Below are 17,989 nucleotides of genomic sequence, written 5' to 3'. Positions count from 1 at the left end.
GCTTTGGACCTTCTCTTAGTATTTGAAACATGTTCCAAAGTTTGTTTCATTATTTGAAATGTTTATAATTATAATGATTATAATTATAGCATGGAAAATAAAAGAATAATGTAAGATAGTGTCTCTCACCTATACTAATAGCTTTATAAAATTGCTAGAGAAGGTAATAATACTGAAGTGAAATACTACAGCTCTGAGTTCTCACCCAAAAAGTCAGAACTACTGCCCTGTCAAGAATCTTCCTTAAGAAATAAGCAGACTGCTTCAAAAAGCCTGACGAACATATACTTGTCTGAAAATGCTTCTAAAATAGCAGCCTTCTTACATTAGGAAAGATTTTGAAACAGAAACAGTGTAACTAAAACAGTGTTTCGATTGCTTATACAGGGTGGATTAAGCTCACTTAAATCAGTCAAATTAGAAAATATTAATATTTTTTCTGAATTGTTGCAAGATACTTTTTACTTTGTTTTAATGACATTCTCAAGCTTCAAAGTTTTGCTGCCGCTGCTCTGAAATACACTGTGACAAGTGTTGATAGATTTGGTAATATTTTTTCTAATACTGGTGAGTGACTTAGCTTATTGTTGAACATTTGGGGAGGGGGGGGGGGGGGTGAGTTTTTCTCTGGGATGGAAATAAAACATGAGCAATGGCCACACAGGACAGTGGAATGCAGAGAATGATTAAAAATTGTCTACGTGACTATGAAGATTCAGTGAAAGTTCAGGGACTGCTGTTCATGAGCTATTTTTCTTCATTGCCAGTTTAATTTCGGTGGGAGAAAAAAAAAAAAAAAAAAAAAAAAAGCACTTGTTTTCAAGATGCTGAGTTTAAATTAGTTGAAATTGTGGACCCTGTACAGCAGCAGCAAGAATTTGTTCTTTACTAATGGTGATTTTTATCTAATCACTATCCCTCCAGTTCCTTTGTTGTGAAAAGGTGTTAGAGGAGAGGGACTGTAATAATAAAAGATGGGGATGGAATTATCATTCATATATATATATATTAGTCGATGGACAAATTAAAACTAAGAATATCTAACTAGTAACAGATTGACTTTTTATGGAAGTCTAATCTTTGGTATTTGAAAGATATTTGCAAAAATATCGCAGGATTACCTACCATTTTTGTACCCTAACAAATCAAAAAGTCATTTTGATTTGTCCCTAGTACCATGTTCTTGCATGATTTACACAGTATTGAATCTTAGAAAATATTTTACTTATTCCTGTAACTACAAAATAAAGCCACTAGACAAATAGTAATGTCAGAAAGCCACAAGAACAAAATAATTCTTATGCACGCTTTACATTTTGATTAAACTACTGGATAGCCTGTTGGCTAATGAAAAAAGAAAAAGTCAAAAACCTGGAAGCTGTTCAACCTGAGAAAAAAAAAACCTGGTAACTTCAGATGCTAGTGCAGTTATGTTAATACAAACTGCTGCCAATTTCAGTTCATAATTATATGGTAGATTAACAACTGAGTTGTTACAGTTTATGTTCTTCAGTTGTCCCTGATGGAGTAGCATGCATCTTTGAAGGGGAAAATGTGGATAGCTGAGGATAATAATGCTTAAATATTTTAGATTAATCTACTTTGAATTGTGAGTCAACTTCCTGGAATTATAGTTAATATTTTTTTCAGTGGCCTTCACTTTGTCTTTATATTATTTTGCTGACCTACCTTCATTTCAAAAAGGGAATATTGTTCCTCTTCTACTGAACAAAAAGGTAATGGTGAGCTGGCTGTTGAATTTTATAATGTGGTTTTCTTGTTAATAAATCCTGAGAGTGCAGGTTCATGGAAGTGACTGAAGAGGAGGTAGCTAAGAACTTGCAGTTTGTAATCATTGTGTTCTTACACTGCATTGCACCTTACTGTCTGTTTACAAAGGCCTCGAGCTTCGCTGAGGTTTGATCCAGCCATTAATGACCAAGTTAAAAATGAGCTTATGACAATGGCTGGTCACGTGGTGTTTGTTTGTTTTGAGGTGTATTGATCTTTTTATGTCTGTAGAAGTAAAATATAAAACAGCTCTGAATGGGTTAGAAGCTGCCTTTGACTTTCTAGTATAATTTTCTTTCTTTCTTTCAATAAATGCCATCTTCCCTAGCAGAATTTATGCATTTATGAAGCATTTTCCTTGTCTGTCTGTTACCCATCCATTCCCCTTTCCCTTCCCCCCTGCTGTTTTCCTGCTGTTTTCCTGGTTTCTCCTGGAAATGAAGGGATCTAATACGTTCTTAATAATGTAACTTGGGCAGTAACAAGTTATCATTTTGTTTCCATATGTGGGATATATGATCCCATGTGGAGAAAATTCTGCACAGTGAATACAATGCAACAAAATAACATAACTATTATAAAAATGTATATTTTAAAATGATTTGAGTCCTTTGCCAAATATGCAAGTTACCAAGCCTTTTTATGAGCCAGATATCATTCATTGCTCTCCATAGTAAGTTTTGTATATAACAGTGGAAATAAGTAGCTACAGGCAAGAACTTTGTGAGTATATATTTGCTAGTTTTCTCACTGTAAGGGAATTCATCAGATTTGCATACTTTTTATTTTTCATGACCTTTATTGCCTTTTATAAAGTTTTTAAATATCTTGAGCACAGCAGCAACTTTTCTCAATTGTTTGTGTGCTCAACTCATTTACACTTGTTAAGTGAAAGTAGCATTTCTAGAGGAAAAAAAAAAAAAAAGAACGGATGTTTCTTAATGTGAATATGGGAAGTTGTATTTTCTGTTTTTTTGAAGATAATAAAAATTAAAATAATTAAATGCAAAAGAGAACAAAATTAATGATAGTTGAAATTATGTAGTGCAGTGTTCATTTCTTAAAAACTTTCAATGAAGACAAAAGTTGCAAATTATTTTGGAAAGCAAAATCAGAGTTTAAACTGTACAAGAGCCAACTATGTGGTCATTTACACTTACTGAACAAGCATGCAGGCAAACAACACATGTTTAAGAAGATGCAAGAAGAATTTGAAAGGCGTTCAGTTAAATCGAACAAATAGCCTTAGATGAAGACTCCAGCAGAGAACAAATTAAAATTGGCCCAGAATGTGGGTGGTAGTTTTGGTCTAATCTAGTAGTGTGAATTTAATATCAATAAATTTGCTTCACTGAAAAAAGATGATGGCATAGTTCCTGTGGATTCCATCATAAAATAGCTCTTTGGATATTGTTGCTATAGAGTATTTGATGGTAAAAAATGATTGAAACATGTTTAGCATGTGCAAATATAGCATATATTGCCAAAGTCAGTCAGCTTTGGCATCATAAAGCAAAAATAATATTTCACTGTAATTTATAGTAATTTCACTTTTTTTTTTTTTTTTTTTTCCAAATGTGTGAGGTTTTTAAAACTGTATGAAACAATTCACGATTAAAATGCCAACCAAGGCATATTTCTCCATTAGTTTTTTCACCAGTGAATTCACTGGACTTTCCTCAGCATGGAGTTTGTTACAACATGTTCTGTAGGTAAAGGTTTCTTTTAATAATCCTTGCATGCAACAATTTTTCCCGTGATCAGTGATAGTATAAGAATACACAGACACAATAAATACACCTGGTTTATATAACTCAGTAATGTGAAATTGTTTATAAAGCACGGTGATTCTACGAGACCTATCTCTGTATGAATTTACTTATTTTTTCTAAGGAACTGAACTGGACCCTTAATTTCTTCAGTGGTATGAGTCCTTTTGTTGTTGAGTTTATGTTGGCTGAGATTATAGTACTATTTTATGGAAAGAATTTTGTCTTCTTTCACATTTATAGTTGCAGAATTATTATTATTTTTTTTATTTTTTTGAATAGAAATTAAATTCTGCTTAGGTTTTCTTTTCAACTCTTGAACACAGTGCTAATATAAAACTATGTATTCAGTAGTGTTTACTTATTACTTATTTATGAAAACATGCCAGGGGCTAATAAATATTTTTAAAAGGGCTTTTGGTCACTGTATGTTCTTGAATGGTGCTCCTTGTGCTATAAAAAGATTCAAATTAAAAGCATCCTTTCTAAGTTATAAAATTGTCAGAATAATAACGTTCTTATAGTTATTGCCAAACTCTCTACCTGATATCTTTATATGTTTATTTTTCCATGTAGGCAAAACTGTACCTTTTTTTTTTTAAAAAAAAATTATTATTATTCACTCTTTCTGGAGAATGATTGAATTCTGTTTACTAATATTTTGCAAACATGCTGATTAACACATCCAACCTTGATTGTTAAATGTCTGACATTAACAGGAAACTAAAAGTCACTTTCAGATTGTGTTTTCTTTTGCAGTAGAGTTTCATCCTTCTCATCCTTTTCTGAGCACTGTCCCCGCAGGGTGGTAGGGCACAAAGTATTTTGGGTGTACTAGCTTTCAGCTTGATCTCTTCACTGAGGCTACAAATGTGAACAAAAAATAATTGGTATTTGGATTGCATTTTTTTTTTATTAAAAAAAAAAAAAGTAAACTGTTAAAATTTCTTAGAAAGTAATCATGTTTATATGTAGGGGTGAATTTCCTCCAACCTTCCTTTTTCTAGAACCATTGGACTAAATATGTCCTACCCTAGAAAAGAATCAACTGTTATTGCTGGCATTTGCCAATCTGTTTTTAGCTGTCAATTTTGAATATTAGTTTTCTGCGGGTAGTCTATTCTAGTACTTATTATAGACAATTTTTCCTGATATTAACTTCAACCTTTCAATATGTGCATGGGCAGTAGTAACTTTAATTTTCTTTACTGCAGTTTTAGTTCTTTATGTTGTGTCTTCCTAAATCTGGCTTTATAGAAAAATTAGTCACTTTATCTCCACAGAAGCCTCTTCTGTTTGGAGGCTGAAGCAAAACCCAAATAAACATCATAACAAGCTCTTCATACATGAAGAGCTGGGGTTCCTGTTCTAATCTCTAAAGTGTTTTAACATGTGTGGGGCAAATGCAGAATAACATACAGGACTTGCACATTGGCAGAGCTGAGAGCTAGCTCCCAGGTCCTGTTGCTGTTGGCCAAATGGGAGAACAGAAACTGGATCTTGTCTTGTGTTGCTGTTCAACTGCAGGTTCCTAGCTCCTGTTCTGGATCTGTGGTATTGGTGAGGGGCTACAACACAGGAATACTTGTTGCTATCAATTTTAACATGCAAGCAAAACTACACAGCATCTTTGGGAAGCATTCTAAAGATGGAATCAGGAGTCGGCCTCTGCTGTTAGTAATAACTGTCTGGTGTCTCCTGCAGGCACTCGGATACTGGCTTAGATATTTGTCCATGCAGAAGCAGTCTGGCACTAACATATCACTGAAACCAAAGCAGTACTTGCACTTCTTCAGTTTGGTACATCAGGAAACATCTCAGAGTAAAGTAAAGTGCCTGGATTAAGGATAGTTTTAGGTGGATCTGTGTTAGGCTGAGGCTCTCATATATGGTGTTATATTCTTAAAATGTAAGTTAAGGAAACAAGCACATATATTGTCTAGCTGAGCACAACTCTTGCTGGTTCCACCAGTTGTGATCATTCCTGTTGTTGGTGGGGGATTAGGCTCCACTGACAAAGGTGATAAATGTTAGTTTACAATGTCTGTAAATCCTAAAAGATGGTAACAACTGTGATTTCCACAGGTCCCTAACACCAAATTGAAAATAGACTCCCCATTTCTTGAACTTTGATGCTGAAACAATGCTTTTATCATGAGTCCTGTAAATTCCCCCTTAGTATGAAAGTCTTCTATCCAGGTTTTACCAAAATATCTTTAGTTTAGTATTGTAAAACTATTTTATGCAAAAGCTTTAGAGTGTAACTTGAAGTAGTTCATTGCTAGGTGACCTACCTAGAGAGAATTTTATTTTCATCAAGCTCTTTTAAAAACTTAACTTTTAAATGGTTTCACATGTTTAGTGGCAAGCTCCTGTTTACACTGTACTTCCAGTCTGCCACATCCTCTTCCCCCCACCCCAACAAAAGTTAATAAATGGATTTCTAGCAGTCTGATTCTGTGTCTTCAATGTAAAATTTGCTCAGAATTTGGTTTGTAGTGGATTTACCCACACATATGTTTGACAGTAATACATATGATCATCTGTGTTTTCTTTCAATACCATAGGCATGCACATAACATACATTCAAATGTGTTAGACAGGAAATCATGATATACTATATTGGACTATATTTATTCCATTGCCATATCTAAATCTCATTGCCAGAGCAAATGCAGTGTTTTCTTTGCTCAGTTTAAAAAATGTCATAACTATTTTGGAACAAAGAAAGTAAATGGATGCACAATTACCTTTGTCCCATTAAGTATTTAGTTTGTCGTAGTTTGATATTTAGATCACAGTACCTAAATAATTGTAGCACATTTTGACATTGCCATGATGGTACACCTCCTAGGGTATAGTTTTATGACATCAATAGTTTGATGACATCAGAACTACAAAACTGTAAAAACATTATATAGAACAATTGTCATAAAATAAAAGAAGCAGCTTTGTATGCCAATCTTTGGAGAGAGAAATGTTTTCCAGGGGATATGTTTGGAATAGGTTTGTAGGATGCTGCTTTTCACGTCTCAGGAAGCATTATATGTATTGTATTATAACTTATTGTGTGTATTGTAAGTGTAAAGTTGAAGTTGGACTTTTTTCCTTTTTCCTGTGAAATGTATAAGTCATGTATGTAGTAGTTATGCAATACAAGCTGTCTGCCATCTGTATTTGGTTTATAGTATTTTTGTGTGAAAGTATTGCACGTGTTCAGTTACATATCTTTGAATGATATGGCATTAGTCCCTTAACATTGTAGTATACACAGGTATGGATTGATGAAGGAGTTAATATTAAAAATATTTTTCACAGTAATTGATCAGATGCAAGAAGACATACTTTTGTACAATATGTTTAAATTACTATCAAATAATATATATTCTGTTAACTTTTGTTTTGTAGCTGGAAGATGCATCTCATGAGAAAGGTTAAATCTAACAGTAAGATCGTTTGGTTGCTTAAGTGCTCTACTGAATCAAGGCCTTCTTTAAATCTAATAATTAGCTTTAAAATAATCCATATGTACCAATGCAGTTGAAACTTGCAATATTTCAAATGGGCACACAGCAGGGATTTTTGACATCTTTACGTTGAACACATAAAATACGTCTAGTAGCAGCATTAAAAGATGAGGGAAACATTTATATTTGACCAACAATCTCCTTCAAATTAAGACCATAATTAAACAAACAAAAAAAACTTTAATATCTATCTTCTTTTTCCTAACGAAAGCATCCTTTGTTGTTGATTTTATTATAATATTATATATAAAATTTTCTGACTTCTTATTTTGGAAAGTGTGCTGTTTAAATTGACAAAATATTAAGCTGATTCTATCTTTAACTATGTAGTATTTGTTCTCGAGAAAGACCTCTTCAAGCCTTAAAGACAGCAGAAATAGAAATACCACTTATTTGTTATGAGTGTGGCCTTAAAAAATTTAAAATATCAGTGCCTGCATCATAAGATGCTGACCCAGAACTTTAGTGGATATGTCTTGCTGTAATAAAACTTTAGTTTGTCTTTTTTTTTTTTTTTTTTTAGATGCAGTTAGTGTAAAGCTCTTGAAATCAGACTTGCTTCTCCACTGTTCTCAATTTTCATCATGATGAGAGCAAGGATTTGCTCTGCATCACAGTATTTTCCTTTCTGTCCTGCTATCATCGAGAAGATCAAGTATCTTGATCAAGATCTGCATATTTCATATGCAGATGATCCAACTGCAATTATTTCCAATGTACTTTTCTGACTAAAAGTCTAGTGTCTGTGAAATAACAGATACAAGACATTCTAAAGAAATTCAGAACACTGAGAAATCAGTTATCACTTACAGGGCCTTTAGGACACGCTGGTTCGGAAGTGTGGCATTTCGCCATCAAAGCACTCAAACTTTCTTGCTGTTACTATAATGCTGTTAAGCAAGTCACATAGATGAAAATCTACTTGATTTCTGACTAGTCTATTAAATGGGCAAAGCTTAAGTGTTTATACTGGAAAAGAGTAGAAATATTGTCTTGGAAAGCAAGAACAAATTTATATATATATAAATGTATGTATATAAATTGTATGCTGTAATATTCAAATATTTTTCTTTTTTGAATTGGTTTTGTTGAGGATTTGGTCTTAAACAAATGTATCTGTTCAACAGTCCTGTCCTCTTTTTCTTCTCTCTCTCTCTCTCTTTTTTTTTTTTTCCCTTGCCTTTGAGGCTGGATTAACTGGACATCTGGTGTTGAAGATTTTCTCCTTGTCTTTAAAAAGACATGAGTTGCTGCCATGCCATTCTTCTGATGTTTGTCCAGAAGATTCTGTAGTCACTGAGACATGCTGAGTTGTTGGTTTAGTTATCTTGGCAGGTTGTTAGAGACAAAACAAAAGATGGGAGTTGCCACTCTGATAACAGAAGCATGTATTGAAATTTCAGGAATAAATAAAAATGTGAACTGCATAGTAATACAGCATAATTTCTATTCAGGAGATCTCCCTAAATGTGTTCTACATATTTCTAGTAATTACAGAATTGCGGTTGCTTAATAGATAGTACAAAATGACTGTGGAGTGAAAAATACAGCATTGGTATTTGGTTGTTTTCGTGACTGAAAAGCCAAGCATTGTTAACTAACACCAATCAAATTTGGTACTAGTGTATATTGGGTTTGGTAGAATGTCATAGGCCATGAACATGTTGTCATATATTTTATATGTTAAGTATTACTGTACAGCTGAATACTTAATACCATATTAGAAGGTATTTCTGCCCATGGCAAGAGGGTTAGAACTAGATGATAATTACAGTTCCTTCCAAACCAAGCCATTCTATGATATTTAAAATTTAGTTCATGTACAAAATGTTTTGGTTTTCTTAAAGAACCTTAAAACTTTGAATTAAGTATTAATCAAGATCAAGGAATTCAGGCAGCTACTCCTACTGATGTGAACCTGTTACATTTTGTATGGTTGAGAGATGTTCTCCCTTTGACAGTGGGTGTTGCTTTGAGCTCCATGGACTCCAGCCTTTGTTCCACCTTCCATGTTACTGTTTTTATAACAAGCAATCCTATATTTGAGTAATTCCTATAATTAATGTATAGTCTGAGATTGGCACTATAGTAGGTTTGATAATCATGGCTTCCAAAAGGACTCTGCCAGCTCATGCTTCAAGGGTCATCTCTCAGTGCAGCATGTTTTGAAATGCATGGAAATAGATAGTAACAGACAGCTTTTGAACCACAGGATTATGTTGCCCAGCAGCAGGGATTTACTCCAGGACTGTTCATGATTCACAAGAAAATTCTTACTACATCCTTTTTATGTCTTTTCATTAGCTATACATCAGAAAATTTATGTGGGTGTATATATGTGCATGTTTCCTAATTTTGTAACCAATCATACAACTGGACAATATTACTGTTTCAGTATTTCTGATGGTTTATTACACTTGAATAACTATTAATTAAAAGCTTACTCAGAACTTATGATTCTTATGATTATTCTTATGATTCTTATGATTATTACTGTAATCCATTTGCATTTTTAGCACTTCACCTGCTGACCTGCTGTCACAACAGTCTGACATTTAGCTTGTCCACTGATAGGGCATTCTTGATGGGTTACGTATGCTTTCATTTAGTTATTTTTCTGTTACTTTCTAGTAATTTTCTAGTTTTATTGCCAAAAAAAGTTTATTCAGTGATGAACAACACTTTCATATTCCCAGGGAGATAACACACTAAAAATTTACAAACTCCATTTTTTATTTTTATATTTTTTTTAAGTTAGTTATTAGTATCCACCAAAATATATATATATTTTTTATATGTACAGTTTGCCTTGCTGAAGTAATATTTGATAGTAATTGGTGCCATTATATCTTCAATGTTTTCTTCTCAATTTAAGAGCAGACTTCTTTAAGCCTTATTCTTTGGTATTTGGGGAAGGTAAATCTAGAAGATCTGTAATTTTGAAAGATACTCTTTGGTGAAAATATATGAGTTCTTGCCACCTTTTTACCAGGACTTAGAAACAGGTTTGCTATCCCACCTGTTTTGTGTATGGCACTTTTTCTCCTATTTTCTTGCTTACTGTATGCTTAGTCAAAGAGGATATTTCAGTCTGTCTTTTTGTTTTGACCCCATGTATATATTTTTTTTTTGTGTGATTTTCTTTTTTTTTTGGGGGGGGGGGCGGGGGGGGGGGGGGTGGGTGGTGGTATTTGATGGACAATAATATGCCAAAGGAGCATACAATAATGTATAATGTAGGAAATACATGAATAGCATATAAAGACCTTTCTTGACATGCAAGCTGTCAAATCTATGTATTTACCCTTACTTGGAAAATGCTATTGAATAGCTATTGCTTTAATTGTTGTTTTTCTACAGAAAAGTGAGTTACAATAGTTCTGCAGTGAAAATTGCCAGTTGAATGCTAATTTATAAAAAGGATTTAAGTCTATTGAATTACTTCAGTACTGTAGTATCTAGACAGTATTATTCCTCTTCTGTGAGTAAATGTGACTTAGAGATGTAAACAAGATAGCAGCATACAAATTAGTGCATCAAGCTGCTTGTTTAGCTTTCTCAACATCAAGCTTGTGCATAATCAATAATCCTTGAAAAAGGAATGATTTTTCTGGTGATAGTAACCAGTCATCACAGAGGGACCGATACTTAGCAAGAGGATAAAGCAGTGGCTTGGAAATGTTAACTTCTAATTTGGCCAAACATGTATCTCAAACTGTCAAATGCTTCACATTTGAGGATCGTTTTGTTTTGTGCTGTAATTGCTAGACATAGTAGTTATGATTTAGACTTCTTGAAATTTGTGGAAACATGAAGTTTGGAAAGTTGCTTTCTGCTTATTCTCTTTTTTTGTAGGCTCTGACAGTGGGTTTTGCTATCCAATTTTTTTTTTCAACAAGGTGGTCTGTGATGTGAAGTAAATCTTGTTTTACTTAGTTACGGGTCATGTAGAAAACCTTACAGTACTCTTGAATGAAAGTGACTATAATGATGCAGTCCTTTCAGGTACTTGGTAAGAGCCTAATTCTAGATATACATGAGAGGAAATGTAGTAAATATCTATTTTCAAGGAGAAGACCTTTCCCTTCGAAATTCTGAAGTTCTGCTTCATTCATTGTTCTTATTTCCTTTATGCACAGGGAACAAGTTGTCTTGAAGAGTTGTGGAAAAGTGTCTATCAACACTGTGTATAACAACTCTGAAAAACACAATTCAGCCAGCAACTCTCACACATGCTTTCTCTAAGCAGCAGAAGTACTAATATGTAATGAACAGAAGTGGAAAAAAATTAGAGCAGCAGGTCTGTGTTATACACTCAGCATGGTGAGCAATATTTTGCTGCTCTTAGGTGTCTCTCAGCTTGACATCTGGTGATATATCTCAGATCTTTGGGATGAACTGAGAGTAGAGAGATGGGCATCTGGGGTACAATTTGCTAGTTTAGAAGTGTAGTGTGAGGAAACCTTGACACCTGGAAAGGAAAATTTCCATTGTCTTCAAAGCACAATGCAAACCCCGGTGTTTTACTGTGATGACAGATGACACCAGTTTTTATTTCATATCATAAAATCAAGTATGAAGAGCTAATGTAGGGCTGGGAGTATGTTTGCAGGGGTTGATGGAGTAAAGTGAGCTTTCCTGTAAATGTTTAGTGTTAATTTATGCTTCTTGATGTAAACAATAAACCTGTTCTCTTAGTAAATATTCCTGCAGACTGCAATCATTTAAAATAGTTTTGGTACCAATACAGCTAGAAGACATGAACTCTTGAGTAAGTTTGGAACAAGTCTAATAAACATTTCACTATCCACAAACATTGATTTTTGGCAATGAACAAAGGACTCAAAAGTATATGTTTTGGCTTTGATGTAGCTGACTATGTTGAACTATTGAAATTTGACATAATCTGAGAAATACTGAGAGATACACACACCCCACCCCACCCCCCAGTCTAATAAATAATTTTCCCTACTCTTCCAGCTTGTTTTATAGAGAAATGGAATAGAAAGGCTAATACCAAAACACTAAATCTCAAATACTGAGCCCCCAAAAAGCCAAGTGAGCCTGAAGTTTTACAACAGAGACATGAAAGATTTGTCATAACCTATTAGCTTGAAAATTGAAATATTCAATCTCTTTACTGCTGCCTTTACATTGCGTCAACACTATTTATCATAGCGCTCTAACAGAAACAGTTGTACAGGATCACAGGACATGTTATGAGGATTTCCACACTGAAACCTCTGCTTTTTGTGATTGTTTAAAGTTGTTGGTGTTGTGATGACAGACTGAGCCAGCTAGGTTGTACTGTGCACCTAGTTTCAGCACCAGAAGTTACACTATCATAGAAGCAGCTTTAACAAAGGCAGCGTGTGTGGAGAAAAGTCAGTAGTGGTACTAAATAATGTAACAGTATGTACACTGATTGTTGGTGAATGCAGAAATGGTGGATTAAAATCAGAATATACTATATAAATAAACATTTACAACTGATTTCTTTTAGTTGTTGAGATGCAGAAAATAGAAAAGTATTTTGTGCAAGCTTTTGTGCCAGTTTCCCTACTACTTCTGCTCACTAGATTAATTGGTCTCTGCTCTTCCTGGTTTTGGTTACACTCTTGCCACTGGCACTTCAGATATTTGCACGTTAGAGGTAAGTAACAACTGTAGAAAGGTACAAGGTACCACAAAAAGGCAGCAGAAGAAGCTCGGGCTGCGTTAGAAGTGAGTGCTTCAAATGCATCTCTTTTAGCCTAACAATTGTGTATACTATTAAAGCAAATGCATTTCTACTCTGATTGAACATTGAGTTTTGGGAAAGACCTCTCTTTAACTGTGAGAGTAGTTTACTTGAGCAAATGTGCACGAAAGCCCAAATATTGCTCATCATTATGAATGCTAGTATGGAAATATATATGTATGTCAAAAACATCATAGCTGACATAAAGCTGTCATTCAAATTAATGTAGCACAATGCAAGATTTATAATGCCAAAAATGATGGTGCTGAGGATCTGAAGTTCTGTGTACACTTTACAGGATTCAGTTTCTGAATTGAGTGTCTGTTAGTGGCTTGAAAGTGTTAAATATGATTTTGGAGTGCATCTTTTGGATCGGATATTTATGAAAGAAATTCAGTTTGGGCACTCTTAGATAGCTCTGCAATGCTAAGCAGGGTATAGAAGCAGAATCACTACAAATGTGTGATTTCCTAAAGTGTGAACTAAAATGCTGATACAGACATGCCTTTTGAATCTGTGTCAAAACTTGTGTAATAATAAGAGTATTAAAATGCAGAGTTAAAAACTGACTTCATGGTCATTGATACCTTTCTTTTCAGGGTTCTGTAGAATTTTGTTCTATGGTGTGTTGAGGAGGAATACATGAAATACCATTAAAGCCAGAAGAAAGAAGTCATAGTTCATACATAGCATTGGTTACCCATACGCTATGTATGTTTTTTTTATATTTAGCTAATGAATACTATTTCTTGACTAGGTTGTGCAGTTAATTTTTGGCCTATAGAGAGTTCACAGAAAACTTACTTTGTGTATCTGAAGCAATGAATGAGGAATCAGGACCAAGGACGTTACTGCATATGTTCAAACAGAAAATTAAATCAGCAAACAACTCAAAGGTGAATATTTTCAGGTACTATAGTATGACAAACAGGTACCACACATGCTGGAAAGTATACTTATGCTTATACTTAAATGCTTAATGGTAAATAAACTTTTAGCTATCATCTTTGAAATCTGTCTCTCAATAGTTGTGAGTATTAGATGCAGAGGTTTTGGTGGTCTATATGGTGATGCATTAATCTTTAGAAGTGAAAATATGAGAGTTGTTTAGGTCAAGTGTCTAGCAAAGCCTTTATTGGATTTGATCAGCTGTCTTTATGCTAATTAATTTTTAGGGATTTTTCTGTGAGTGTCTCTCAGTCCAAGAATTCTTGCATATTACTGTCAGATTTAAATTCTGGGAGAAACAGAAATTCCTAAAACCCACCTGTCCAGAACAAATTGTAAATACTTAACTACTTTTAAGTCAGTAGTAACATGCACTTCAGAATTAGTTAACAAGTAGTGATTGTCATATAAAAAAGGTTTATTTGGGCATAGGAATAATTACTAATGATGGATGTCAATGGTTTTAAGTTTCAGTGCATAGAATTTAGCTCTGCTTATAGGATTTTGTTAACACCTATCACTGAAGATTAACCTGATTTCCATGGCATAGGAAGTTAGAAATCTTGTGACAGTCATTTTAAGATTATGAGTGGGAAAGCAAGATGGAGAGTCTTTTAGTCCCTAGCATGCAACCTTCTCTTCTATTTCCTACAGAGAAGAGAGGTGGGAATTTCTGTAGGAATTCAGTGAAAAACAGTGGTATTGAAAAGCAAGGCATCTTTCATCTGGGTTACAGATTTAAATACACTTTTTTTGTGTGTGTGTTATTCAAGAAGCTGAAGGTGATTTTATGTGATAATTCAACTTTCAAAGACCTGGGAGCAGGTGAGTTATTTTCATTTTTCAGGACTGCTCTATGGTTATCTTTTGTTCCTTTAGAGAAAGTATTTGTGTTTTGTATTATCATTGTCTTTTCCTTAAATATTTAACAATGACTGGTACAAAACGGTCTTTGTATTACTGCAATGCATGTAATACATGTAATATTGGTAGGAGAAGAATCTCACCCTCAGTATCATTTTTGCTAATTTACTCACTGGTAAACTAGTTCTTTTTTAGCCTAATCACAACAAAACTAATGAGGATCTTCTCTTTCTGATGGTTCTATTAAAGCATTGTCCTGCTTTTTGCCTTATCACTTATCTTCTGGAACCAAGTGGAAAGAGTACAGCATGCTGTCATGGGGTACTGAAATGGTACTATCATGTTGTGTTTGTACCACTGACACTTTTTTGCTGCATGGGTTTAATCAAGGTCCAGTTTGCCTCTGTTACTTTCGGGAATTATTTTATTTTTTTTTCTTCATAGTTGCTAATAGGATGCCTCTTCCTCCCATTTTGTCCGTTATTTCTTGGAAGTCATTCTGTGTAGAGGTAAATTTGTTGCCCTGGAGGCAGTGGATATAGACAATATAGGCTTTTCTCCCAAGTGATAAGATGAAGGGCAATTTCTTTACTGAAATAGTTGTGCAACATTGGAATAGGCTGCCCAGATTGAGTCATCATCCCTGGAGGCCTTCAAGAAGTGTGTAGATGTAGAACTTGGTAGCATGGTTTAGTGGTGGACTTGTAAGTACTAGGTTAAAGGTTGGACTAGATGATCTTAGAGGTCTTTTTCCAGCCTGGATGATTCTATGACTCTATTTTGTGTATGTGTGTGTGTGATAAAGAGAATTAGGCTCACTGTATTCTTTGTACTCATTCCTCAGGGCCATGGAAATTGCAGTTTTGTGGCAATTTAGAGGATTAGTAGCTGCATCAGCTTTTGGTGAGTGGAACACTGAGTTTAGAACTTGACTTCTCTTAAGGCTGCTTCCTTGCTTTTCTGAGACACAGTCACAGCAGAAGATTTCCTTCTCTTTCTCATCTCAAAATGAAATTTGATTTTGTTTCCAAAGGAAATAAAGAGCAGTGAAATACCCCGACTGTTTTCACAACTCCTTTGGAAAAGAAAGGAGTCCTTAAGTTCTGTCTTCTTACAGCCATGTCCTTGTTATAGCTGCTTAGCTTTGCAAACAGTGGAAGAAAGCCTTTGAGGCAAAGGGTGAGGTGTCAAAGTGGTGGAAAGAAGAGAGGAATGGGTTAGGACCTACAGTGACTACTGTCATCCCTCTCAAGGCTAAATGTTATATGTTAAGGGCTAGTAACTTTGGTGTTTGATACAGTTGTATTTTCTCTGTTGCATTTCCTACTTTTTCATTTTTATCCTGCTCTTATAAATAGAACAGTTATGTGGTGGATTTACTACACACCACAGGAAGCAAAGATAATGGGGAATTTGGTACATTTACAGTGAAAGACACCCAGGGGTTTTAGGTGCATAAATTAAGAGGTTTGCCACCATTATTTCTTTTTAGGTACAAATAAAAGCTGTAAGTCTACCAGTCCTCCTGCAGGTATGACAGCTAGGATTTCCATGAACAAGGCTTCAGGTAAAAATAACACCATAATATCTAGATGGTTAAATTTATCTCTTCAGGTAGGAAGTGGCACAGTGTATGTTCAGGCAACAGTTCCAAAATCATGTACCTGCTTCTTTCATACAGCATATAGCTGAATCTCTCCATGGTAGAAAAATCCAAAAAATGAAGTATGAAATGAATTATGCAGACATCGGAACTAAGATGTTTAACTCCCTTTGATATCCTATTATTTTAAAAAGCACTTGAAACTAGATCCATCTGTTTTGTAATCTTTTGGCTAAAATATATACCTTTTTAGATACAGCCTAGGTCACTAAGTCAAAAATTTGTATTACTCTTAAAAATTTAAGAAACACAAAAGCTAGATTTGGGTTCCTACATTTTCATCTCTTGCTTTCCTCTAATAATGCAGTTGAAATTGCGTTCCAGATGGAAACTGGAAATGGTTATGTTTTCTTAAGAAATAATAGAAAGTGATAAGTTAAAGGTACTTAATGACACATTAAGTGACTTCTGTGTTTGTCTACAGAGGTATTCATCTGCTTCGCATGTAGATAATTACTCTTTTTAATGATCATTTGTCCAATTTGATGATAGTAAGTTGCTTATAATTCCTCACAGGCCTGGTTTATGTCTTCTTAATTCAGCATGTTAAAACAAAACAGAACAAAAAAAGTACCTAAATTTAGTGACAACAACAGAACATGACGTCATTCCTCCATGACTAAGTTCTTGATCTCTTTTCTCCCCACTCCCATCAATTAGGTGCAATTAAGTGCTATGAGACAAGGTGAGTATTATTTTAAAAGCTTAGATGGTTGGACTGGATGACTGTAGAGGTCTTTTCCAACCTAAATGATTGTATGTATCTATATGCCATATTCAACTCAGGTGCTGTGAAATCTCAGAATACATCAAACAACCTGGAATTTGAGAAATAGCAGGTACTAGTTTATGTTAAAATAAAAATGGGGAAGTTTTATTAATTTGAGTGAATTATCTTTAAAGATCACCTTGAAGCAGATACATTAAATGAGATGAAATCTGGAAGTAGCACAAATAGAGGAAGAAACTGAGGTCTTTATTATGGTGGCCATTTTCTCTACTTTGATGTACAGCATATGAGATACTTAATTGTTAAATGAAAAGGAATAGAAAAATCAGACTCAAAAGGAAATTCATTTTGAAGGTCACATTCTTGAATGTCAGAAGTCAGATATAAAGAAAAAATCATTTATCAGAACTGCTAGTTTTTTTTGTACATGATCTAACTGTAGATTTGTTTGAAAATAAAACTTCCATATGTGTCATTTGTTGCCATTTCAAATCAACTGCTATTTTATTTTGTATAACAGAAAGAAAAAGTATGAAAGAAGAAGAAAATAATTATGATGAATGAGATGAGAATGGTTTAACCTTTCCTTTGACATTTCTATAAGAAACCCACTTAACTTTATCTTTCCCAAAATGTTGTAGAGAAGGAGATTTAAGATTGAAGAGAAGATGGGGGCAGGGAACAGCTGGGGGGGGGGGGGGGGGGAGGAGAGAGGGAGGGAGGGGCAAATCCCTTCTTAAACAATTAAGCTATGTTATCTTTAACTGGGTAAGTTAGAATAAATTTAAAGTTTATTTACACTATGTGGTGACACAGACTGCAAAGAATCCTGAGCCTGCAGGCTCTGGAAATGCAGGTAGCAGGGCAGTGTCAGCAAGACAGAGCTTACCAGACCAAGCCTGACTCTGTTAACACAAATGTTCTGGTTCATGGCCGCATAGAGTTATTCTGCATCAT

Source organism: Aythya fuligula, chromosome 13, assembly GCF_009819795.1.
Source record: "Aythya fuligula isolate bAytFul2 chromosome 13, bAytFul2.pri, whole genome shotgun sequence".
Lineage (NCBI taxonomy): Eukaryota > Metazoa > Chordata > Aves > Anseriformes > Anatidae > Aythya > Aythya fuligula.
This window is presented reverse-complemented; position numbering follows the sequence as displayed.